This window comes from Schistocerca piceifrons, chromosome 8, assembly GCF_021461385.2.
Source record: "Schistocerca piceifrons isolate TAMUIC-IGC-003096 chromosome 8, iqSchPice1.1, whole genome shotgun sequence".
Classification (NCBI taxonomy): Eukaryota; Metazoa; Arthropoda; class Insecta; order Orthoptera; family Acrididae; genus Schistocerca; species Schistocerca piceifrons.
Window position 1 is genome coordinate 395,116,702 of NC_060145.1, and position 27,255 is coordinate 395,143,956.

Consider the following 27,255-nt stretch of genomic DNA (forward strand, 5'->3'; position numbering starts at 1 on the left):
GCTCGGAGACCGTGGCTGCGGTTACCCGTGACGCTGCATAACAGACAGGAGCGCCTGCGATGGTGTATTCAACGACGAACCTGGGTGCACGAATGGCAAAACGTCATTTTTTCGAATGAATCCAGGTTCTGTTTACAGTATCATGATGGTCGCATCCGTGTTTGGCGACATCGCGGTGAACGCACATTGGAAGCGTGTATTCGTCATCGCCATACTGGAGTATCACCCGGCGTGATGGTATGGGGTGCCATTGGTTACACGTCTCGGTCACCTCTTGTTCGCATTGACGGCACTTTGAATAGTGGACGTTACATTTCAGATGGCTCTACCCTTCATTCGATCCTTGCGAAATCCTTCATTTCAGCAGGATAATACACGACCGCATGTTGCAAGTCCTGTACGGGCCTTTCTGGATACATTAAATGTTCGAATGCTGCCCTGGCCAGCAGATTCTTCAGATCTCTCACCAATTGAAATCGTCTGGTCAATGGTGGCCTAGCAACTGGCTCGTCACAATACGCGAGTCACTATTCTTGATGAACCGTGGTATCGTGTTGAAGCTGCGAGGGCAGCTGTACATGTACACGCCATCCAAGCTCTGACTCAGTGGCCAGGCATATCAAGGCCGTTATGACGCCAGAGGTGGTTGTTCTGGGTACTGACTTCTCAGGATCTACGCATCTAAATTGCGTGAAAATGTAATCACATGTCAGTTCTAGTATAATATATTTGTCCAATGAATACCCGTTTATCATCTGCATTTGTTCTTGGTGTAGGAATTTTAATGGCCAGTAGTGTACTTTCTTACAGAGACTGCGGTCTAATACGCGCTATAACATGAAGCCACAGTTACAGTAACCATGGTTTCCTCCTGAAGGGTGGTAGTAGCACGCTCTTCTAGCACAGTAATTGGTAATGTTGTGTCCGATTCACTTCTCTTGCTGACTCACCTTGTAATGATTGTGATATAGCGTTGTGGTTTGTTTAGAGGAAGAGACCAAACTGCGAGGTCATCGGTGTCATCGGATTAGGGAAGAACGGGGAAGGAAGTCGGCCATGCCCGGTCAAAGCAACGATCCCGGCATTTGCCTGGAACGATTTAGGAAAATCGCGGAAAACCTAAAGCAGGATGGCCGGACGCGGGATTGAACCGCCATCCTCCCAAATGCGAGTCCAGTGTGCTGACCACTGCGCCACCTCGCTCGGTTGTTCACAATGGTTCCGTATTCGAATCTATAGGTTGCTGACATGTTATTTACTTACGGAAAGACAAATGCGCAGCGGGTAGCAAGGTTGTATCAGGACATCTACTCCCGCCGAAAGCAACTACAGCGTTCAATGTTTGCAGCAGTGTTTCACCGTTTGCCTGAGACAGGTTCGTTTCAGGAAGCAGGAAATCACGGATATATGTGAAACGTTCGGACACCAAACTTGGACACAATCACCACCCTCATCAGTTAAAGCTTGTGAAGGACTTACTGGTGGCATTGGGAGCAGTTTTGTCACTCGTTTCTTCACCAGGCAACCACGATTCTGGGATTTGTGTCATCCATCCTTGTCACAGATGAGTGGTAGCATCAACTTTCATAAGTCATCTGTGGGATAGTATGCAGAACGCCCATGGTATGGTGATAACGAATCATCAGCGACAATGTCTTGATGAACTCAAGTGGCAGACTCTGCAAGAGAGGCGCTCTGCATCGCGGTGTAGCTTGCTCGCCAGGTTTCGAAAGGGTGCGTTTCTGGATGAGGTATCGAATACATTGCTTCCCCCTACTTATACCTCCCGAGGAGATCACGAATGTAAAATTAGAGAGATTAGAGCGCGCACGGAGGCTTTCAGACAGTCGTTTTTCCCGCGAACCATACGCGACTGGAACAGGAAAGGGAGGTAATGACAGTGGCACGTAAAGTGCCCTCCGCCACACACCGTTGTGTGGCTTGCGGAGTATCAATGTAGATGTAGATGTAGAATGTCCAGGCCCAAGAAAAAAACAAAGTATGATTTTATTGAGTTATACTTGTCAGATGAAATGAGCAGAGAACAATTGTCACTTCATGAAGTTAGAAACCTCAGCGTTTAAGCATTGTGAAACCCTAATGGAAGATATTTGTGAAGGGGATAGAGATAAGACGCGTACGATGCAAACACGCACGTTATGGTATTATTTGAAACGCAATTGGACGGCAACAGAAGTTTTCTATATGTTACGTAAAGTAGGGACCTCCAGTAGCCTGTCAGATCATGGACTAAACACGTGATGGAACGATCTGAGACTGCGCCAAGTGATACAAGCCCTGACGTCAACGGAAGCTTTCCAGTATACGTAAGTGATAACATCGAGCAGAAACCTCTAGGAGAAATCCGACGTTAAAGTATTTACATGCCAAGAGAGCCAGGTAATGGAAATATCCCGAAAGGCTATTGTTGAGGGCCAGCCGCAAATTAGACGGTATAAAACCAAGAGGTAAAAGGAGAAGGGTCAGTCTGATGGAAAATTCTGATGGAGTAGTCTGACGGAGGAGTCTGAGAGCAGTAGTACACCAACCTGAGTATGCAGAAGTAATATTCCCAGCGAGAAGTTAGTGATCAGATCTGGAAACACACACAGCAACTGCAAGATAAGTAATAATTATCTATTCTGGGGAATAGCTCTGAACAGAGACAATCTGTCTTTGTCTCAAGGAACAGCTAGCATTTGTAGCTTTGTAATTAACAAGAACTTACAGAATAGTAATCGTCTCTTGTAACCTTAGGCGAGTGGCCTGCTGATAAGAGTAAATTGAGTCTGACAAATAATACAGAAAGGGGTTAGGAACTGAAACCTCTTTTGTAAGTTATCGAAGAGAATAAAGATATTACTGTAATAAATTCTGAATTCTTCAGCATACCCAGCCTGCCACTAATCCTAAAAGATTACCACTGTAACCAATAATCACCCAGTTCTACCTCGGAGAGCTTTCTCCCTTCTCCCTCTCATCTCCGACAATAGAGGTGGACACTCAAACAACCCTCAGATTGTCGTCAGCGTTCCGGTCACACTACAAAACTGTGCTGGGACGCGACAACAATGCAGACGGCATGTCTGGGCTGGGAGATAAAAGTAGATCATAGTTTGGTACCAGTCTTCCTTCCACGTCGCCTAAGAGGCCGGGACTATCGGAGCTTCTTTTGGGTGATTGTCTACCCTGCTGGAAGAAGTGCCATTGGCGATTTGAAGGATAATGTGGCTGCTACATGATGGTGCACCAGCCTGTTTGCCGTTAACGTCCGGACGCATCTTAACCGTGTCTTCCATGCTCGATGCATGGCCTGCTCGTTCACCAGATCTCTCAACCCTTATGATTTCTGGTTATGGGGCCATCTCAAAAGTATCGTGAATGCAGAGCCCATTCCAGATGTGGAGAGAATGAAGCAAGGTATTCATGCTGCCTTTGACACTGCTCGGATGCAGCATGGCCGATGTGAACATGTGAGGCAGAACAAAGACGGCGTGTACACACATGCGTTGAGGCAGATGGAAACCATTTTCAACACATACTGTAATTGTGGCTGCATGGAACAGCGCGTGTTAGATTATAGTCTCCATAACAATGTATGATCGAATAAATTGTCTCTAGCATGGAAACCATGCATTATCGGACATAAGTTCATTAGACCTTTTTTGTTCGTATCATCTCATCGATCAATCCCTAGTTTTTGTACGCAGTGGAAAAAACAGCCCTGCATATATCGTAAACGTTATGTAGTTCGCTTATCATTATATTACTTCAATGCTGCCACATGGCAATAAACAGGTAGTACTAAGGACATGAGTTTGCATTTACACACTTTCAAAGAGAGTATCCATCAGTAGCGAAGGTTGTTGAATCTGTATAATAGTGTACCTAGAAACACACGATGTTCCCTGCTCGATAATTCAATCTAGTGACCGATTTTAGAATCACACGACGGAATGCACACTAAAAACCGCCATAGGCTGTTCCCAGCATTTTGTACTGTTTTTGTTACTGGAAGATACCAGCTTGTGTCTTGTGCAACGTTTGAAAACATTGCGAGTTCTACATGTTTAAATGCTGCATAATATAGTAAAACGATATCGAGGATACTGTTAATTATTCCGTTACAGTGTTTTTATGGGGAGTAAAATTCTCTGTATATTTTTAAAACTAGTTACAGAACGTCTTGTGAGCTAAGCCACATTTCGTCGGTCATACACCATATTGTACCTTGAAACAGAGGGAGTTGTTCTACCACTGAAATGTGTGATACTTGCAAATGAACTGAATTTCTTTAATATCTTAACAATCTTTCGTGTTTTGAAAATGGAAATTTGTCTTGATTGTCAATAGCTTCTATTTTAAACTTGGAAATGTTTCTCGATAATACTTCTTCATAATCTGATTTCACTTACTTATTACTGGTGTATAATAGAATAATAATGTAACACACAGACTATTATATACATTACTGTCAAAATTTTCTCGAAAACAACACTTTTAAATTTGAATAGAATTTTATTCCTACGTACATGACCATATTGTACCTCTGAACAGTTCTCCACATTTGGAAAAATCTTACTTTTCGGGAATAACGTTTTTAATTTTAGGGAAAGCTGTAAAACACAATGTGAATGAATGCTGTCATTCCAAAATGGAATAAGAAAACATTTTATATTTGTATTCCATCTGAAAAGTGTTGCGATGTACAACACTCTCCTTGTACAAAGTATAAACACTAAGTCTTTCTGCAGTTCCCTACGACTGTGCAACTACGATACTTTCCACTGAGCAATAGTGGCGTCAGCCAGCAGTCCGAGAATAAAGGCTATAATTCAAATAAGACACAAGTGTAATTCGTAAATATAGGAGGAGGATCAGAAGTTTTTCTCGTCAACGATATCAGCATTAGTGCTGCAGTGGTTATATGTACGTAGATGCAGAAGCACGTAATATATACTGAAGTGAGTACGACGTGCATGATGAGAACGAGGTGTTCCTCTTTCAGATGTACAGGATGGGAAGAGCTCTCAAGTTATTGCCAGGCGTTTCTGCTCCACGGGTGAGCCAGCTTTTCCGAGAAGTGCAGCAGCAACTTCCCTGAATTGGCGGGGCCCCACGTCTCCCCGGATGGTCGAATCTCTCATCCGCACGTGTGCCGTATACTGGAGATGATACTTTATGTGCGAGTGCTTTCCAGCCGGTAGGTTAATAACGGGACACAGTTTCTCTTGGTAGATTTTCGTGCAAATACTAGAGTTTACTTATGTATTTTTCATACGAAATAGACAGCACCGAATATGTCGTAATTAATGAAAATTTATGCCAGACAGTGGCTCGAGTCCGGTTTTTGTGCTTATCCAGGATTGTTCTTAAGAACTTTTGAACATACCAGGTGGTTATTATTAAACTGCAGCTACTCACAAAGGTCCAGTATGTGATGTGATTACCGTGTGACAGCGAATCTTGGTAGACGTTCTAATACTTTAATGCGGACCGATTTATGCTAAAAACATTAGATTTAAATTTGCCCACCAGGTGCAGATGTGACTCTGTGAATGCAAGAAAGACGTATAGAATGTTTCCATATCTAATGGATTAGGAACTGTACATAATAGGTCAAACAAGTGAGAAAGGGACTTTATTATCAACCGCCGTTGATATAATTTGTTCAATATGAGCGTCGGAGAAGTCGACGAGATGCTGTACAGCGCCAGATTTTGACCTGGTAGCCACAACTGAAATTTTTTTCCAGCGTAAATAGTTTCCGCATTACCGCATTAGGATATCTACCAAGTTTTGCTGCCGTGCAATAATTACAGCCTACACTGGATGGCCTTGGAAAGCTGCACCTAGTACTTCATTGTCTTGCAGAAGGAACATTCTATTTGTAATGAACTATTTTAAAGGTAACACTGTTCACCGGGGATTATTGAATGTGGACAGATGTGAGATGTATGAATAATTTGAAAGTGAATATAAGTCAAAATTGTGGTCGTCAGAAGCTCAGACGCATTTTAGGCTACAACTATTAAGGAGAAGTTTAAAATGTATCATGGAGTGATCATCTAAATTTTGTAGAATAACGTATCAATCAGATTAAATGGATAAAAACTTACATGGTAGAGCTAATGAATCTTACGTAAAAGAAGTGCTAATTGATTATGAAGAGCAGCTAAAGGAAAACTTATTGGTAAAGGGGGAAAAATTCAACGATTACTCGAACTTTTACAGCAGCTTGATTATTTGATTTTGACGTAGGTTATGCAAGTGGAAAGCGAGTAATAGTAATTTGAAAAACACGCTGATAGAAAATAGTGCGAGACATATTCATGAGGGGTATCATTCTCAAGTAACATATAATTCATTTGAAAATTTGAATATCAACTTGGTAGAGGCACCAGTATAATCACGCACGGACGAGGGATATGATAGACGACTACAGTACAGTAGAAACATTAGAGTAGATGAATAAGCGATTCGTAGACTTTCTGGAAAATCCAAGAGTTATATGTAAACAAAACGAGTGGTTACCTTTTGGAGAGAATCATATACCTTAATCGTATTTGCAAGTGAAAATGCCACATGTGCCCTAAAAAAAACACGGTAACTCTTAAATTGCAGAAATAATACTGTACAGAACCATTGGTAATTATGGTACGAGAGCTTAACCTCATAAACACAACCCAATACTTTAAACAGGTTGATGGTACTCTCACTTGCTTAGGAAATCACGGCTCTGTCTCTCACACAAATTAGTCTTTCACTTAGAATATAAATTTGGCTGTTAGAATTATCTGAAGTTCGGTACTAGAAATAGTTCTGTCGTGTTCGCAAAGATCGTTTAACAATGATTTAATACACGCTCAAAATGTAAAGTATGTTTCACGCACATATGTCTCAAAGAAATCGTTATTAATTTCAGTAAACCTCTCTGTCTACAATAAATTGCAGTGCTTCTCAGACCGTTGCTTGTATGAGAACAGTTTAAAAAAATATTTATTTCCTGTGTAGCCCATAGGCACCATCTCTAACAAAGCATATTGTACTGCAGGGTGCGTGATTTTACTTCTGCTACACCTGCTGAAACAGTAGCAGTGTACATATCACTGAAGTTCTAAGTTCGACTGTAAATTGCTTATCAGGAATTGTGTGTTTGTGTTTTGTTCATACTGTTATGAATTTTGTTGTTGCTGTTGTTGTTTTATTGGCTACACTAAGTTACACTACGTGGCCAGTCGCTTTAACAGTTTTTGGTGGAGTGAACATAAACCATGGCAATGGTTATATGCAATGTACTTATTTTAGTTAAAGAATACAGCGACGCACTGAAACATGGTGTTATATTGATAATGAAAATCAGTGGAATTCATTAGCATTCATTTTTACGTCGGGTGATATCGGAAAGGTGTTACATCATTAATCGTTTTATGCCGCTCTCCACCATTCAGTGGATGGAACATTACTTGCCTAAGGAACTTATGAATCAGATTATTTCCTTTTAGTTTTTGTGTGTATTTGAGTAGAAATACTGCAGTCATTTACCGTGATCATTGTCCTCTTGTGATGGTAAGAGCAAACAAGATAAGGGATGTTAGAGACTTACACCACTTCATCGAATAAGAGAATCAAGAATGGATTAAAAGTTTCCTGCTGGACCGGTATCCAGCTGCTACCCGAAGCGGAGTAAGTAAAAATTGACAGTGAAGATAATTTGTATGTCTTATAGGTACGAACCGATTACATTATTATATTATTTGCTATATTATTATATCTAAGAAGGGTGTTCATTTTCAGTTCGTATAATAAATTGTATTATCCGAATAAAGTGTTTTCTTCGCACTCTTTTTTATTAATAAATTATTAAAATGCATGCTAAACAGAAAAATTCATGTAACACAATTTTTTTTAAATTCCTGTTCTAATGAAATCAGCGTATAAGTGTCAAGATAATAAACTTATTTAAGTAAGAAAGCTTATAATTAATTCAGAACGTAAGAACTGTGGTGGGAAATACACTCCTGGAAATGGAAAAAAGAACACATTGACACCGGTGTGTCAGACTCACCATACTTGCTCCGGACACTGCGAGAGGGCTGTACAAGCAATGATCACACGCACGGCACAGCGGACACACCAGGAACCGCGGTGTTGGCCGTCGAATGGCGCTAGCTGCGCAGCATTTGTGCACCGCCGCCGTCAGTGTCAGCCAGTTTGCCGTGGCATACGGAGCTCCATCGCAGTCTTTAACACTGGTAGCATGCCGCGACAGCGTGGACGTGAACCGTATGTGCAGTTGACGGACTTTGAGAGAGGGCGTATAGTGGGCATGCGGGAGGCCGGGTGGACGTACCGCCGAATTGCTCAACACGTGGGGCGTGAGGTCTCCACAGTACATCGATGTTGTCGCCAGTGGACGGCGGAAGGTGCATGTGCCCGTCGACCTGGGACCGGACCGCAGCGACGCACGGATGCACGCCAAGACCGTAGGATCCTACGCAGTGCCGTAGGGGACCGCACCGTCACTTCCCAGCAAATTAGGGACACTGTTGCTCCTGGGGTATCGGCGAGGACCATTCGCAACCGTCTCCATGAAGCTGGGCTACGGTCCCGCACACTGTTAGGCCGTCTTCCGCTCACGCCCCAACATCGTGCAGCCCGCCTCCAGTGGTGTCGCGACAGGCGTGAATGGAGGGACGAATGGAGACGTGTCGTCTTCAGCGATGAGAGTCGCTTCTGCCTTGGTGCCAATGATGGTCGTATGCGTGTTTGGCGCCGTGCAGGTGAGCGCCACAATCAGGACTGCATACGACCGAGGCACACAGGGCCAACACCCGGCATCATGGTGTGGGGAGCGATCTCCTACACTGGCCATACACCACTGGTGATCGTCGAGGGGACACTGAATAGTGCACGGTACATCCAAACCGTCATCGAATCCATCGTTCTACCATTCCTAGACCGGCAAGGGAACTTGCTGTTCCAACAGGACAATGCACGTCCGCATGTATCCCGTGCCACCCAACGTGCTCTAGAAGGTGTAAGTCAACTACCCTGGCCAGCAAGATCTCCGGATCTGTCCCCCATTGAGCATGTTTGGGACTAAATGAAGCGTCGTCTCACGCGGTCTCCACGTCCAGCACGAACGCTGGTCCAACTTAGGCGCCAGGTGGAAATGGCATGGCAAGCCATTCCACAGGACTACATCCAGCATCTCTACGATCGTCTCCATGGGAGAATAGCAGCCTGCATTGCTGCGAAAGGTGGATATACACTGTACTAGTGCCGACATTGTGCATGCTCTGTTGCCTGTGTCTATGTGCCTGTGGTTTTGTCAGTGTGATCATGTGATGTATCTGACCCCAGGAATGTGTCAATAAAGTTTCCCCTTCCTGGGACAATGAATTCACGGTGTTCTTATTTCAATTTCCAGGAGTGTAGATGAAATAATTTTATGAGCAGAAAACAACATTTTGAAGTTCTTTACCACAAAACAAGGTTTCTATGTGACCTTTCTTGAGCCACCACCTCAGAAAAATGTTAGAATTGTTTATAGGTAGTAAAAGATACACTGAAATCGGAAATGTTACTTCTTGTTTCCCGACTTCCTTATAGAAGTCTTCTAACGATTTTCTGCGCATTTTTATACACCAGAATGATGCGACTGATTTCTGGAAAACTTTATTTTAATGGCTTGGATACCGTGAATGACCTAGGCACATCTTAAATGACGGATGTGGTACGCTATTTTCTGAGTTTGTTTTAAAACCCTACCTTTCGTGGAGTAACAGATTAAATTTGAGAATAGGCTATTCTTCTATCCCTTTGCGTAGTGAACCAGGAGATGGCCACGTTTCTGTCGCAGGTTTCATGATGAAGGAAATGAAATTGACACGACGTAGAATAATGGCATGGAAACGGCCTTTTGTAACTCTACGCTGTGCTGAGGCATACAGTGTTTCGTTGTTTTGGCGGACGCTTGTTAACCCCAATTTATTTAACATCCTGAGGCTTAGCGTTTCCAAACCATATTTCATTCAAAGTACCTACTTCATATTTATTTGGTTGACACTGCTTGTTGCAAAATTCCAATTTTTGTGAAGCAGTTTTGGTCTGCTTGCACAAAATATTTTGAAAATTTGGTATTAGGTATTTTAGAGTTGATTTAATTGCCAAGAGCCCAACTGTATTTATTGAGCTCTCCTTACTGAGAGCATATTCCTGTAAATGGTCTGTACAAGGCATATCCTACTCCGCCTTGGGTCTTACAAGGCACCACCAGATCCTTTAATCATAGATTTTGATGAGTCTTACCTACGTTTGAGGAATCTGTTATGAGTACGTTCCTAGTCGCTTTTCATGAGACGACACCTAGATTTCGAGAAAACCGATGCTGCAGTTTTGAAAGTTCCTCCTATACCTTTAGCTGTAGATACGTTTCGACCAAATGAGCGATTAGTAGGGGCTAAATTTAACAACCACCATGCTGGCGGTACGGGTTCAAATCCCATCAGCGTTGTTTTTAGTTTCATCGTATAGCATAGCATTAATTAGGACTGTTCATGCGTAATTATTCAAGAACAGTCGTTTTTGCCATAGTAATTACGTTGATAAATAAATAGATGACGACGGCAAACTTTCTTAGAATGTACATTCTGTTTGATACAGGTTAGAATACAGACTCGTCTTACTCGCTATCGCTTGCTGTGTAAGAACAGAATTCCGGATGGTATTTGTCACAGAAGTAACTAAAACACGAATTCGTAGAGCACCACACACATTTAATGAAAGCTACTGCCTTGCAGGCACACCGATTTTTCAGATGCGATACCGGGAAACACCGTAAATTTAAAAAATAAAGACTGCATTTCCTTCGATCAATTTCGATGCGAAACACCAGTATTTCATAATTTTTGTGACATCAGGTGCTCTAACCTGACGCAGAAGTAAAGAATATAATTTGATGGGATCATCCTTCATAGAGATTTCTCTATTAGTCTTTAGCAAGTCGAGAGAATTTTGAATATTTTGTGGCGGGCTAGTGTGGCCGTGTGCTTCTAGGCGCCTCAGTCTGGAACCGCGTGACCGCTACGGTCGCAGGTTCGAATCCTGCCTCGGGCATGGATATTTGTGATGTTCTTAGGTTAGTTAGGTTTAAGTAGTTCTAAGTTCTAGGGGACTGATGACCTCAGAAGTTAAGTCCCATAGTGCTCAGAGCCATTTGAACCATTTTTTTTGAATATTTCCGTGACAATTTTAACCTGATAGTAAAAATAACTATCCCTATCTTTGCTAAGTGGAGTACATTTGCGTGCGGAAGTTTTTCCGGTTTAGATGCATGCTTGTCTTTCGTCCTTAAAGATTTATTCGTAAAATGTCTGGTCTTCTCAAGATTCAGTAATACAAAAAAAGCGTTCTTGGTCCACGCACAGAAGAATGACAGACTTTAGAAAGCCTCGGTGCAGTACTGTGGTGAACTTCCGTGATTCGGTGCAGGTCACAGTTACATTTCTTAATTTATGAGTGAAATCGGCAACTCGTTTTTGAACATTCCGACAAAATTTCCCGCATGGTTATTGCATTCATAATAAAACGCATTTATAATATACAGTGCTGTGACGGGATGACTAATCTTGTTGAAATTGGTTTTCGCTCCTTGTTCCGCAAGGGGTCTGTTGTAGGTAGATTAGTACTGGCAGCTGGTTTCAGCGGTAATAATTACATAATGGAGATCAAAATTATAAATGAGTACTTTCGTCTGTATCTGGAGTTCTTCTGCATCTCCTAATACTTCGTTCATCGTTGAAAATTCTTTGCAACTGTCCAAATACTTGAAGTTCAAACTACTAACGACAGACAGAATACACATTTGAAGAAAATAGGCTGTGATGATTGATTTATTAATGAAATTACTTCAGCGAAAAATTAAGATAACAGCTGACACTTTCAAGCTGCTGAATACTTTTCGTGACATATACCTCATAATTATGTTTTCTATGATGAGATTAAAAAATAAATAAAACATAGTACAGCAGCATGGAACTCGAATCTTCAGCGTGGGAGCCACGAACTTTAGCCCTTTCACAACGCGCGCTCGTTCGGTCGAAGCATAATTAACGTTATGGATATAGGAGGTACGCATAAACTTAAACATCGATTTTCTCGGAAACTAGTGGCCGTCATACGGAAAGCCGCAAGCCAGGTACTCGGGACAAGTCAGCCTACAACATACCCTAGACCCCTAAAAATTCTTGATTAACAGGTCTGATGGTTCTTGATAGGTCAATTAGTACAAAATGGTATGTAGTTGGGCCTCCCAAACTGTGCGAAACTCATGGTTACACTAATGGAGATGTTGCTCACACTGCGACTTCACTTCCTTCTTCTCCTATCAATCTATTAACATCATTTTAGCACTAAAACCCAACGCCCTCAGTTGCTTATTAGATATATCCCAGTATCATTTATCCTTTGGACCTTTTCCCATCTATAGTTCCCTGTTGTATCACGTAACTATTCCTGACACACTTACATCATTTTCCGTTTTTTCTTTTCTAGTCAGTGTTTTACATACATTGTTTTCCCTCCGATTCTGAGGCAAGCATTTTCATTTCTTATCTTACTCGCTCACTTAGTTTTCAGTATCCTACAACGACACCGTATATCAAACGCTTCGATTCTGTTCTGTTCCGATTCTCAAACACTCTTTGATTCACTTCAATAGAATGCTGTGCTCTAGACGTACGTTATCAGAAATTCATCCTAAAATTAAGGCTTGTGTTTGATACTAGCAAGGAATGCGTTATTCTCCTGTTCAAGTTACGTGCTATATCTTCCTTGTTTAATCTGTCATACGTAATTTTGCTTCCAAAAGTTGCAGAATTCTTTCTGTTCGTCTAAATCGTGGTCCCCCGTTTTGATGATGTGCTTATTGCGAATCTGATTTATGCTGCTGCTCAATACTTTAGTCTTGCTTTTGTTTTCTCTCAGTCCATTTACTGTGCTCGTAAGACTGTTAATTGCTCACCGCTTTCACCAAGGATAGCAAGGTCGTCGTGAATGTTTTCACTGATATCCTTTCGCTCTGAATTATCTTACTTCTGAACGTTTCTTTCGCTTACGTCATTGCTTTTTCGATGCGTAGGTTAAACAGCAGGAGGGGAACATTGCATCGCTGTATATACCCTTTTTAACACGAGCACTTCATTCTTCATATTCCATTCTTAATGTGATCTGTTGGTTCTTGTACAAATTGTGCATTTTCCGTCTTTCCCTACGCCTTACACCTATTTTTCCCGAGGACTTCGAACATCTTGCACTACTTTTCATAGTTTAACGAGTTCCATACTTCTTAAAACCCTATGAATGTCTTAATGTTCCCTAAGTCTTGCTTTCGATAAGAAGCGTAATGTTAAAAATGCGAAACTGATCGCCATCTAACAGATACTTAATTTTCTTTCCCGTTGTTCTCTACATTATTCTTGTTAGCAGGTTGAAAGTATCAGCTGTTATCTTGATTGTCTATTGTTTCTCTCACATATCAGCCCTTGCTGTCTTCGGGATTTTGTAGATACTTTTGCCAAAGGCTGATGCTCTAATCTCATACACTCTGTAAGCCAAAATGAAAAGACGTTTGAATTTCATTTCATTCTTTGATCATACAAATTTTGGAGAAATAGTCTCGTCCCTTTCTCGTTTCTTTCAATGCGTTTTTAAAGTCTGCCTCTTATGCTGGCTACCCTATTACTTCCAAATCGACACTCATTTTTTTCTAGTTAGTTACGTATTCCATAGATCATTTGGCCTATTGTTCTTCCGAAATGATGTGGAACGAGCCAGTTTACAGAATACTCTTTGTGATTGGTGTTAATATTAGTGAACATATTAAATTTTTAGTCTCGAGCAAATAACTGCATTTAAAAACCAGCTTTTTGCTGGCTGCTAATTTTTTTAAATAAAAAAATCTTCCGTGGAAAAGGAGCTGCTCGGGTGAAATGATTTTAAATTTGATTTAACACTTGCTTTGCTACCTGTCAGACATTTTATGACACTGGAAAAAAGATGAAAAAATTCTGTTGTTGCATACTGAACAACTTTCTGAGCTGCCGTCATCTTCAGTAATAGGTAATAAATGTTCTTTTTGTAGGTATGGACATCACTACTCTTCTTAATTTCTGATGGATTATTTGACGAGTTTCACTAGCGACTAAATGTTTTCTTATGGTGCAGTTACCTCCTTAAAGAGATACCTGCACCAAGACTGCAGATGAACACCACATATTACTCTTACTGCATGCTTTTGTGCATTCAGTACTTTCTTTTTAATTGATGAGCTATCCTAGAAAATTATTCCATAAACACCATTGAAGGGAAATATGCAAAATATATCAGGAGGTTGATTCGTTTATCTGTAAGACTAACAATTATACAAAGAGCAAAAATACCTGCACTTAGTCATTTGAGCAGCTCTGTGATATGCTTTTCCCATTTCGCCTCTTCATCAATATGTACACCCAAAAATTTGTAATGTTCTGTCCTGTTTACTGACCCTTGTTGATGTCCTACATCTATTGTTGGTATGACTCTATTTGTTGCACAGAAATGAATGTTTCCTCAAAATTTAGGGAGCGTCCATTTTCAGAGAACCACTTCATAGTTTTTGGAATACCATCATTAAAAATTTCTTCTGTTGCTTTCTCCGTAATGATTTTTTTATAATACTGGTACCAATTATGTTCGGTGAATGTTAAATGAAAGATCATTTGCATATACACTGGTGTGCAAAACTGAAGGACGAAAGTAACTTTCGCATGACGTGTCACTGAGAGCTAGCACAGCTCGAAGAAACTTGAGCCATACTTGGAAAGAACTGCTACAGTGTAGCACAGGAGGTAACGGAAAGAAATACGCAATGAGAAGAACAGAAATGACACGTTTGTTCAAAGTCAATAATTATACTTAAATTATTGCTATTCAAGATTCCTTGGACATACAAAAAAGGTGGCTCTTGGTTCTTAACAGGAAGCTTGATCATCACGGATTGCAATGTATACATACCCTGCTACGTACTCCCAAGCTGGCCGCAAGGTTGCTAAGGAGAGCTTGTGGTAGATCTTTCCATTCCTACACCAACGCTGTTGACAACTGAAGAGTCATGTCACTGTACTCCTCGCCATGTGTGTCTTTTCAAGAATGCATTCGGCCCTGACGTCATTTTCATACGTGATAATGTGCGGCTTCATCGAACTGTGCAGGTGGGGGGACTCTTGGAACTAGAGGATAATCGGCGAATGGAGTGCCATGCCCGATCCGTTTACTTAAAAACCATCGAACACGTGTGGCACGCGATTGGGAGACTTACTGGAGGACGTCCACAGGCACCAGCGACGGTCAGCTATTGTCAATCGAGCTGGTGAGGGAGTGAAACTCTCAACCACGAGAGCTCCATAGCAACCTTCTGGATAACATGGGAGCACGTCGTAAAGCTTGCACCGCCGTCCGTGGTTATCACACATTCCTTTGACAACCATGCCCTGTCATTTGTTATGTCCGTCATGAAACTTAGTAACTTCAGTGTAATTATTGTCTTTGAATGACACTGTAATTTCTGTTCACCTCATTCCATGCTTCTTTCACTTATCTTGTGCACTATATTGTAGCAGTTCTTTGTATATATGGATCAAGTTTCATCGAGCTATGCTCGCTTCCCACGCCCGGGTTCCCGGGTTCGATTCCCGGCGGGGTCAGGGATTTTCTCTGCCTCGTGATGGCTGGGTGTTGTGTGCTGTCCTTAGGATAGTTAGGTTTAAGTAGTTCTAAGTTCTAGGGGACTGATGGCCATAGATGTTAAGTCCCATAGTGCTCAGAGCCATTTGAACCATTTTCATCGAGCTATGTCACTGCCAAGTGCGGAAGATTCTTTCGCCCTTACGTTCTACACATCAGTGTATAAGGCTATGAAGATGGTATCTGTTCCCGACGAGCAGATACTATTGATGGCCGTGCAGCTTCTCTAGAATGAAATGATAATTAAATCGAAACCCTTAGCTGCCAACAGGTGGTGTTGATATGCATCAATGGGGACAGCTGAAAATGTGTGCCCCGACCAGGACTCTCCTGCGTACATGGAAGGCGCTTTATCCATCTAAGCCACCGAGGGCATAGAGGATAGTTCGAGTGCAGGGACTCATCCCTTGCACGCTTCCAGTGAGACCCACATTCCCAACTGTCCACAACCTACATTCGTAGTGTTCCTAATAGATATTTGCCCATTTACTCGTTACTCGCACCAGACTAAGCTGACGAGTCCCGTAAGAGTTCGGCAAAGCGTGCGCATTTGCACAGGAGGAGGTCAATGGCCGGTTTAACTAGTAGCAACACTACTAATGTAGATTGTGGACAGTTGGGAATGTGGGTCCCACGGGAAGCTTGCAAGGGATAAGTCCCTGCAGTCGCACTATCCTCAGATGGATAGACTGTCTGCCATGTAAGCAGGAGATCCCAGGTCCGAGTTCCGGTCGGGGCACACATTTTCAGCTGTCCCTACTGATGTATATCAACAACAGCTGTCGGTAGCTAAAGGTTTCGATTTAATTATCATTTCAGTGTATAAAGAGTCTAAATGCACTCAAAATTTAACGTTGTGGTACTCCCTTCGCGATTTCTGCCCCTTGTCACTAAAATTATCTCTCCCTGAAACATTGTTTCAATTATTAAGTTCGACTTCTTGCCTTCTGTTTAAGTATGAATCAATTCGAATGTGTGTAAAGTCAACAATTCCCAAAAACGTACGTTTTTCTAAGGGCGTAACAAGGACTACAGTCACACACACACCTTGGTAAATACCAACTGGCGATATTTCATTATAACGGGTTTGCAACTTTTTGTGAGTGAATGTACAGTGAAGACTCAAAGAAACTGGTACACTTGCCTAAAATTGTGTAGGGCCCCCACGATCCCACAGAAGCGCCCATCACGGTATGACGCTGACTCGACTGATATCCGAGGTAGTGCTGGATGGAATTGACACCATGAATCGTGCTGGGCTGTCCATACCTCCGTAAGAGTATGAAATGTCATGTGGCTAGGTCCTCCCGTCGGGTAGACCGGTCGCCTGGTGCAAGTCTTTAATTGACGCCACTTCGGTGACTAGCGCGTCGTTGGGGGTGATGATGGTGGTGGTGATGATGATGATGATGATGATGATGATGAAGACAACACAGCACCCAGTCCCTTAGCGGAGAAAATTTACGACCCAGTCGGAAATCGGATCCGGGCCCTTTGTATGACATTCCGTCGCACTGACCACTCAGCTATCATGGAGGACCGGTCAGAGTATGAGCGGGTGAAGATCTCTTCTCAACAGCACGTCGCAAGGCATCCCAGATATGCTCAATAATGCTCATGTTTGTGGAGTTTGCTGGCCAAGGGAAGTCTTTAAACTTCGAAGAGTGTTCCTGCAACTACTCGGTCGCAATTTTGGTCGTATGGGGTGTCGCATTGTCCTGTTGGAATTCCCCAAGTCGGAGTGCACAATGGGCACGCATGGATGCAGGTGATCAGAGAGGATGCTTACGTACTTGTCACCTGTCAGAGTTGTATCTATACGTATCAGGGGTCCCGTATCACTCCAACTGCACATGCTTCACACCATTACAGAACCTCCACCAGCTTGAAAAGTCCCCTGCTGAGACGTAGGATCCATACATTTATGAGGTTTATTCGTAGACGTCCATCCGCTCTATTCAATTTGAAACGAGACTCGTCCGACAAGGCAACATGTTTCCAGTCACCAACAGTCCAGTGTAGGCGTTGACGGGTCCAGGCGAGGCGTAAAGCTTCGTGTCGTGCAGTCATCAAGGGTACACGAGTGGGCCTTCGGCTCAGAAACCCGATATCGCTGATATTTCGTTGAATGGTTCTCACGCTGACACTTGCTGATGGCCTCAGCATTGAAGTCTGCAGCAATTTGCGGAAGGGTTGCACTTCCGTCACGCCGAACGATTCTCTTCAGTCGTCGTTGGTCTAGTTCTTGCAGGATGTTTTTCCGACTGGTGTTTTACTGCAGTCCTGATATTCGCGGTACATTCGTGAAACGGTCGTACGGGAAAATCCCCACTTCATCGCTACCTCGGAGATGCTGTGTACCATCGCTTGTGCGCCGGCTATAACACCACGTTCAAACTCACTCAAATCGTGATAACCTGCCATTGTAGCAGCAATAACCGATAAAACAACTACGCCAGACACTTCTTGTTTTATATAGCCGTTGCCGACCCCAGAGCCGTATTCTTCCTCTGTATATGTCTCTGTATTTGAAGAACATTCTCAATCGAGCAACCGTTCTGGCATCCGAACTGTGATTTGCAAAGTACATTGTTTCTACTTAAACGTGGAACTGCTCTTGAGTACACTAGTTTCTCGAATACTTTGGAGAAAGATGTCAGCGACGAAACTGGGCGACAATTATTTAAGTCTTCCTTAGCATCTTTCTGAAAAAGATATTTAACACTTTCTATCGCGTTAGCAGACAGTTCCTTCCCCACAATGAGATTTCCAGCATTCTCTCCACATCTGCCACCCTGTCTTCTGCACTCGACAGTGGACTTTCTTTTACACTCACACGGTTGACACCTTTAATATTAGTTTCATCGATGGATGTTTTGACCTTCACTTTCGCTCAGTCTGTCCTTCCGACTACCACACAGAGATTAAATTGGCAATAATAGTTATTTTCATTTCGTTTATGAAAAAAGTTTTTTATGAAATCCAGCTTGTACGTAAAGTAATGTTTCTTTACCCCCAAAGACTTGTTTACTCACCGTACAGATCTGACAAACTTCCACGGGTGTAAATAAACAATCTTGATGGAACTTGGCAGGTACGTAAAGGGGTCAAAATAATGGAATACGTATTTTTCCGTGTTTTCCCAAAATCAATTTTAACTGATAAAACACACACGAATTGGGCATATTAGCTTTAGAGGGAATATTTTCAATACAACGAAATATAAAAAATGTTTCATATAAAAATTTATATGTAATTAAGATTTTCGAAAACTGAATAATCATCTCCTGCAATAATTTGAAATTTTGCAAAATATCCCACCACCATTAATTAATTTTACAAAATGAAAAATTTTGTTAGAACATAAATTAAAGAATCTTTCAAACCAGATCCATCCGTGTGAAATGAAGCTAGTATCTGAAATGTCATTTTTGGAAAGTCAGTTGTACACAATCACTGCAGAGTACTAACAATAAACTTGCTTAAAATATCCAACCGTTTCTATTTTTTTATTATCCTAATTAGTTTTTCATTTTTGTTTTGTGTTTCAAATTGTTATTTTATATTTTTTTAGTTTATCGTTCTCCATAACTATCTTGTTAATAGAAAATAATAAGCAACTCATTACGATACACTATCGTTGCAATAATTATAATCTGCAGTGAAATGTTAAAGATGCAAAGATGTACATAAAATGAAAGCAACTTTTTCACATAATACCCAAGATGGACAGCAAAACATAAAACAAAATTCCGCAGGATCCTGACGTGTGATCCTCTATACATCCTGATTTTTACCATGCATATTTCCGTGCATTAGAAAACCTCAGGGGAGACAATTGATTATGTAGTAGTGACTGCAGCTTGATGATAAACTTTCGCAATTGGAAACTGACAGCGTCATTCAGCAGAACTATATCTGAAAATCTTCTCACAAAGTCCTTTCAACACAGAAAGCCATAAAAGTCCAAAACCGTCCCGTCGAATCTTTTAGGCTCACCAGATTAACAATTCCTTGTCCTTGGTTACGACGTTCAAAACAAACAACTGATGACCTTCAGAATATAACAGTAATTAAGATGTTTTTTCTGCACTTAGAAAGCAATCTTCTGTCAAATATCTTTTGACGTGGTCAGACGTTAGTTTACAAGATTTCGTTTCCGTCACAATGACACTTGGGACTTCAAAACAAGATTCTAGAATTGTCAGTCCAAAATCTGTTATTTTCGTAGCTATGAAAAGGAGGATACAAATCAGGATAATTAGAGAATCACCCACTACAATTTGAGAGTCCTGTTGAATTTCGTTTTATGTTGTATTGTCCGCCCTGTGTGTTATTTGAAGAAATTTAGTTCATTTTACATAGGGTGTTCAAAACGAAGTGTCGCATACTTTGAGAGGAGATGGTGCTCAACGAAACAAGAAAAATAAGTCCAATAAACATGGACCCCGAAATACATACTTTCCGCGATAAACACGTCTTTAGAGGAAATGCTGAAATGCTCAGCATGGCCTCAATTCATGACAATGCAGTCCTCTGCCCTTCGCCGTAAGGAATAGCGCACTCTTTGACGTGTTCCCGGTTGTTGTTGTTGTACCCCTTGGCACCCACTGAAGACACGACCCTGTAGTGTCCGCAAATCGGTGATTGACGTGACGTAGATCAATTCCTTCAGTGTCCACGTAAGTAAGTCAAGGGGAATGAGGACTGGGGAACGAGCAGGGCAAGACGTGGAGCGCCCGACCCCCCACACCGGTCCAATCCAGCGGTCCTGAAATGTCTACGTTAGATGTTCGCGCATATTGTGATGAAAGTTTGGTGGTACGCTCCCACGCACTAACAATATTTGTATTTGTTGTTGCAGTGGCAAGCAAGGTAGGCAACACATTAATGAGAAGCCCAAATAAGAGCCCCAGTTCTTCTTTGCGGTAGTATGTATGGCTCTATTAATCTATCGCCTAGTATACCTGCCCATATGTTGATTCAGGATCGGTGTTGATGCTTTCTTTGCTGAATTGCTTGGGGATTTACGTCTGCCCATACATGGCGGTTATGGAAATTCGTGACATCTCTTGTGAACCGTGCCTCACAGGTAAATAAAATCTTGGCTCGGGCAAGGGAACCTCTCCATCGCACCCCCCTCAGATTTAGTTATAAGTTGGCACAGTGGATAGGCCTTGAAAAACTGAACACAGATCAATTTAGAAAACAGGAAGAAGTTATGTAGAACTGTGAAAAAATAAGCAAAATATACAAACTGAGTAGTTCAAGGGAAGATAAGCAACAATAAGGACCACAAGAACGCAGGAGCGCCGTGGTCTCGTGGTAACGTGAGCAGCTGCGGAACGAAAGGTCCTAGGTTCAAATCTTCCATCATGTGTAAATTTTAATTTCTTATTTTCAGTTTATGTAACAAACTCTTATGTTTTCATCACTTTTTTGGGAGTGATTATCACATCCACAAGAAAACCTAAATCGGGCAAGGTAGAACAATCTTTTTACCCATTCGCCAAGTGTACAAGTTATGTGGGTCGACAACATATTCCTGTCATGTGACGCACATGCCGTCACCAGTGTCGTATAGAATATATCAGATGTGTTTTCCTGTGGAGGAATCGGTTGACCTATGACCTTACGATCAAATGTTTTCTGTTCCCATTGGAGAGGCACGTCCTTTCGTCTACTAATCACACGGTTTTGCAGTGCGGTCGCAAAACACAGACACTAAACTTATTACAGTGAACAGAGATGTCAATGAACGAACGGACAGATAACTATGCAAAAATTTTCAGTCGAGGGAAGACTTGAACCAAGGATCTCTCGTTCAGCAGCTGCTCACGCTACCACGGGACCACGGCGCTTCTAAGCACACTTCGTCCATGATGTTGCTTATGTGGCCCATGGACTACTCAGTTCGTATATTTTGCTTTTTTTTCACAGTTCCACACAACTTCTTCCTGTTTTCTCGATTGATCTGTGTTCAGTTGATCAAGGCCTATCCACTGTGCCAACTTATAACTAAATCTGAGGGGGGTGCGATGGGGAGGTTCCCTTGTGAGTAGTGGATCTGGGGCACACTTCTGAAACAGCCATTGATAGAACTGTCGTCTACAATGATGATCCTGTGGCGTTCGACCTGAAAGCACTGTAGACAAAATAGGTACAGCAATCGTTCATGATGAACCCGCCCCCCCCCTCCCCCAGATAAGAGAGGGAGACACGCCCTATGCTGCTGCTAGTCATCGCACACTGGTCCCAGGGGTTTCTTCCACCGAACGTAGCATGCGCTCTTCCACGTCAGGTGTACGGACTCTGCGGGGCCTTCCACTGTCAGTCGCCCGAAGTGCTAGGGTACCTGTGTCCCTCAGACGCTGGAAAAGTCCACCGAACAGCTTACCAGAGGGCACTCTGCACTGTGTATTTTTTCGGCGTGGAGGACACGGACTCGTAGGCCACGTCCGGTTGCTAAACCATAGCAGAATATCATATCCGCCATTTGACTTGCCGAGTAGTACGCTTCCATTGTTAACAAATGGTGGAAGAGAGAAAATGTAAATGTACTACACCATTTGTACGTACAAACAATGAAATAATAATAAACACACAAGTGAATCCGTGTTTGCAAGAAAATAAAACAAAACACATGGCTACGTACCCAGTTTTGGCAGAACTCTACAATAAGGCCCACAAATACGACGAAAACTAACGTAGCCGACAAGACGACTCGAACCACATAGCTGACTGCGGACTACTTGATGGTAGAGTATTGTGAATAAGACATCATAATACCCTGCCGAAACATTTGACTGAGCGCCACTTCAACGACTATGCTAATACCCGCAATCAAGCGTGGCGCAGCCGTCCCGATAAAGACGTGTTTATCTTGGAACCTATGCTTTTCCGTACCCATGTTTATTGCACTTACACTATGTGATCAAAAGTATCCGGACACCTGGCTGAAAATTTACAAGTTGGTGACGACCTCCATCGGTAATGCTGAAATTCAATATAGCGTTGGCCCACCCTTAGCCTTGATGACAGCTTCCACTCTCGCAGGCATAAGTTCAATCAGGTGCTGGAAGGTTTCTTGGCGAATGGCAGCCCTTACTTCACGGAGGAGAGGTGTCGATGTCGGTCAGTGAGGCCTGGCACGAAGTCGGGGCTCTAAAACATCCCAAAGATGTTCAATAGGATTCAGGTCAGGACTCCGTGCAGGTCAGTACATTACAGGGATGTGATCGTTATGTAACCACTCCGCCACAGGCCATACATTATGAACAGGTGCTCGATTGAGTTGAAAGATGCAATCGCCATCCCCTAATTGCTCTTGAACAGTGGGAAGCAAGAAGGGGCTTAAAACATGTCGTTCTGTGCTGTGATTGTGTCACGCAAAACAACAAGGGGCGCAAGTCCCTCCATGAAAAACACGTCCACACCATAACACCACCGCTTCCGAATTTTGTTGTTGGCACTACACTTGCTCGCAGATGACGTTGACCGGGCATTTCGCCATACCCACGCCCTGCCATCGGATCGCCACATTGTGTACCGTGATTTCTCTCTCCACACAACGTTTTTCCGCAGTTCAATCGTCCAATGTTTACACTCCTTACACCAGCCGAGGCGTGGTTTGGCATTTACTGGCGTGATGTGTGGCTTATGAATAGCCACTCGACCATGATATCCAAGTTTTTTCATCTCCCGCCTAACTGTCATAGTACTTGCAGTTAATCCTACTGCAGTTTGGAATTCCTGAGCGATGGTCTGGATATATGACTACCTATTACACATTACAACCATCTCCAACTGGCTGCGGTCCCTGTCAGTCAACAGACGAGGTCGGCCTGTACGCTTCTGTGCTGTACGTGTCCCTTCACGTTTCCACTCCAGTATCACATCGGAAACAATTGACCTAGGGATGCTTAGGAGTGTGGAAATATCGCGTACAGACGTATGACACAACTGACACCCAATCATCTGGCCACATTCGGAGTCCGTGAGTTCTGCGGAGCGCCCCATTCTGCTCTCTCACGATGTCAAATGATTACTGGGGTCGCTGATACAGAGTACATGGCAGTAGGTTACAGCACAATACATCTAATATGAAAAACGTATGTTGTTGGGGGCTCCGGATACTTCTGATGACGTAGTGTGTTTTTCTTGTTTCGATGAGTGCTACCACCTCTCAAAGTAGTAGACACTATTTTTGAGCACACTGTATGCATGATGTAAAAAACGCTATGTTTTAAGCATTTGTTTACATATTATCGGTACTGTAATGATTTTATGTCATAATAAGGAGTTACTTATTATTCTGAGTTACCGAAATACACCTGTGTAAGATGATAAACTGAAAAAAGACAAAAAAGAGTTAAAGCGTAGAACAAAAACAAGAACACAAACAATTAGAATAATAGACATCAGACATAGACATCAGAGTTTCAATTAGAATAATAGACATCAAATTGTATATAACTGATTTTCCAATAATGGCATGACAGAAACAGCTTTGTAAAACGTAGATGGATGTAATGTGAGAACTTCTACCACTTATATTGTAACATAAGTTTTCATCTTGCAAAATTAATTAATGGTGGTGTGGCACTTTGCAAAATTTCAATTTATTACAAAAGTTGATTATACTCTTTTCAAGAACGGTGATTACATCTGAACTTTTGTATGAAACACCTTTTTAATATTTCATGATTTGAAGATATTCCCTCTAAACCTAACTTGCCAAATTACGTTTTGGGATGTTTTTTACCCTTTACTAATTAAATTGGGCAAAAACGAAAAGTGTTGTATTATTTTGACACCTCTGCATATGCGCCAGGTTTGATCAACTTGGGGAGGTGCCTTGAAAGTGGATTGGTTGCTTCTTTGGTTAGAGCGAGTCCCTGAGAAGAAGAGACCCAGGGGGAGGCCGGGCACTCCAGCGCCATCGCAGCGCGTGGCTGCGCACGATCCCCCCTGTGGCGCACCTCCGCCGCCCTTTGACCTTTGGACGGATGTCAGCTGCGTTCCTCACACAAGGTTCGTGTTCCGCCTCCGCCCCGAAGAGATCCCGGCTCTGGTTAACATCGAGGCAGACAAATGGCGAAGCGGTGCCGAGCGGGTTTGACGTTGGCCATCTCTCCAGGGCGGCGAAGTTTCTCTCTGGCTGTACTAAAACCTGTGTGTAGTTGTGTTAACATTATCACGTCTGGCGTCACACGACAGTATTTCAACAGTTTACTCTTTTCTTATTATTCGTGTCAGAGCACTAGATTTCAAGTTAAAAGCCAGGAGTGAATGCAAGTTTTAGGAAGAGGATAAGCAAGTAGACGTACAACACAGGAAACAACAGTAAACAAGGCTAGTAAACACACTAATCAGTCACAACTTTATGACTACCCGCTTGCTAGCCTGTTGTTTGACCTCTGGAATGCCGGCCGGAGTGGCCGTGCGGTTCTAGGCGCTACAGTCTGGAGCCGAGCGACCGCTACGGTCACAGGTTCGAATCCTTCCTCGAGCATGGATGTGTGTTATGTCCTTAGGTTAGTTAGGTTTAACTAGTTCTAAGTTATAGGCCACTGATGACTTCAGAAGTTAAGTCGCATAGTGCTCAGAGCCATTTGAACCATTTGAACCTCTGGAATGAAATACCACACCGATTTTGTGTGACATTAATTCAACTACTTTTTTTTAGATTTCCGGATGCACGAACCAAATATAAATCGGAAATTGTTATAAGTTTAAGATTAAAAAAAATCGTACACACAAACGTACCTTTTTATACAGAATCCTGGTCGGGAAACAGATTTTTCCCAGTGGACAGGCAGTTTTTTGATCCTGTTTTTGTAAAATTAAACTAGAGCAAGTCGCGCAGGAACATTTCGACATCGACATCGCCGTCAACTCTGTGTCCTGTATCTGTTTTTTTAATTTTTTTAGTGGGCCAAACACACGTAAATCGCTAAGCGTCAAGTCCGAATACATTGTCACTGATGAGGAAAGGACTGGAATTACCAATTGCTGTGAGTGTGGCTTACAGGTTACTCCTTGGTTCAAATGGCTCTAAGCACTATGGGACTTAACATCTGAGGTCATCAGTCTCCTAGACTTGGAACTACTCGAACCTAACTAACCTAAGGCCATCACACACATCCATGTCCGAGGCAGGATTCGAACCTGCGACCGTAGCAGCAGCGCGGTTCCAGACTGAAGCGCCTAGAACCGCTCGGGCACAGCGGCCGGCGACTGTAGACTGGGTTCCAGTACAATTCCTGAATGAATGCTTTGTTGAGTTTGGGCAGCTGGGTGGGCTTGAGCGTTGTCATGAAGCACGGTCACATCCCGGATTGGAAATGAGCATCTTCTCTGATATGCACGTTTGTTTGCTTCAAAAGTTGGTGCTAGGAGCGTCCACATTATAACGTTCGTGGAGAAAATTGATCAGAAGAACTACTTTAAAATCAAAAAATACTTCCGCAAGAACCTTTCCTGCAGAGTAACAGTTTTTGGCTTTGGCAGGTGCATATTCATTCTTTTTGCGTCATTCGATGCTGCTGTTCCCAGATTTCGTCATGTAATGGAACCCCCACATTTCATCGGAGGTCATAGTTATTACTATTGCTATGCAGTATTCTGCCTAGTGGCAGGTCAATGTCTTCGTACCGAGAATTTCTGATTCCACTGTTCCCTGTCTTCAGCTTCTTCCTTCAGTCTATTGTTATCTCCTTCCATCTTTCAGGTCGTCCAGATGTTGAATTCTTCTTCTTCCTCGTCCTGCGTTGCCTCTGAGTTTCCCTTCGATGACATCATATATGAGTCCCTCGTGTCTAAGTACATGTCCAATCCAGTTGGCTTTTCTCTGAAGAATTTAACGCAGACTACTTCTCTCCTCTCCTACTCTTCGCAGTCCATAGTCCTTTTTTAATGCTTTCTGTCCACTTGATCTTTTCCATTCGCCTCCAGCACCACATTTCAAAGCTCTCTAAGTATTTTTTCTCCTTCCTCATGGTCCATATCTCTGCTCCATACAGTGCAATGCTCCAAATGTAGCACTTCATTAGTTCTTTCCTCAATGCCAAACTTAACTTGCCGGTCAGCAGAGTCCTCTTCTTGTTGAAAGCAGCTTTGGCCATGGCGATTCTTGCTCGGATTTCGTTGCTGCAGTGGGCATCCTTTGTGATAAAATTTCCCAGGTACTTGAACTTATTCATATTTTCCAATTCCCGATTGTTAACAGTTATCTTCAAGTGTTTCTCACGTTTTGATATGCTCATCACTTTTGATTTTTAGATGTTGATGTTCTTCCTGTTTCCACCAACTTCAAAGTAGGAGGACGTCTCATCAACACCATCAAGTATGCAGACGACCTGGTAATGCTCGCCAAAAATCAGAGGTCATAGTACGGTGCAAAAATGTTCTCCTTCAAATTGGTAGGGTGTGAGTAGCCGTTTGCACATCTGTAGACGCTGAAATTTC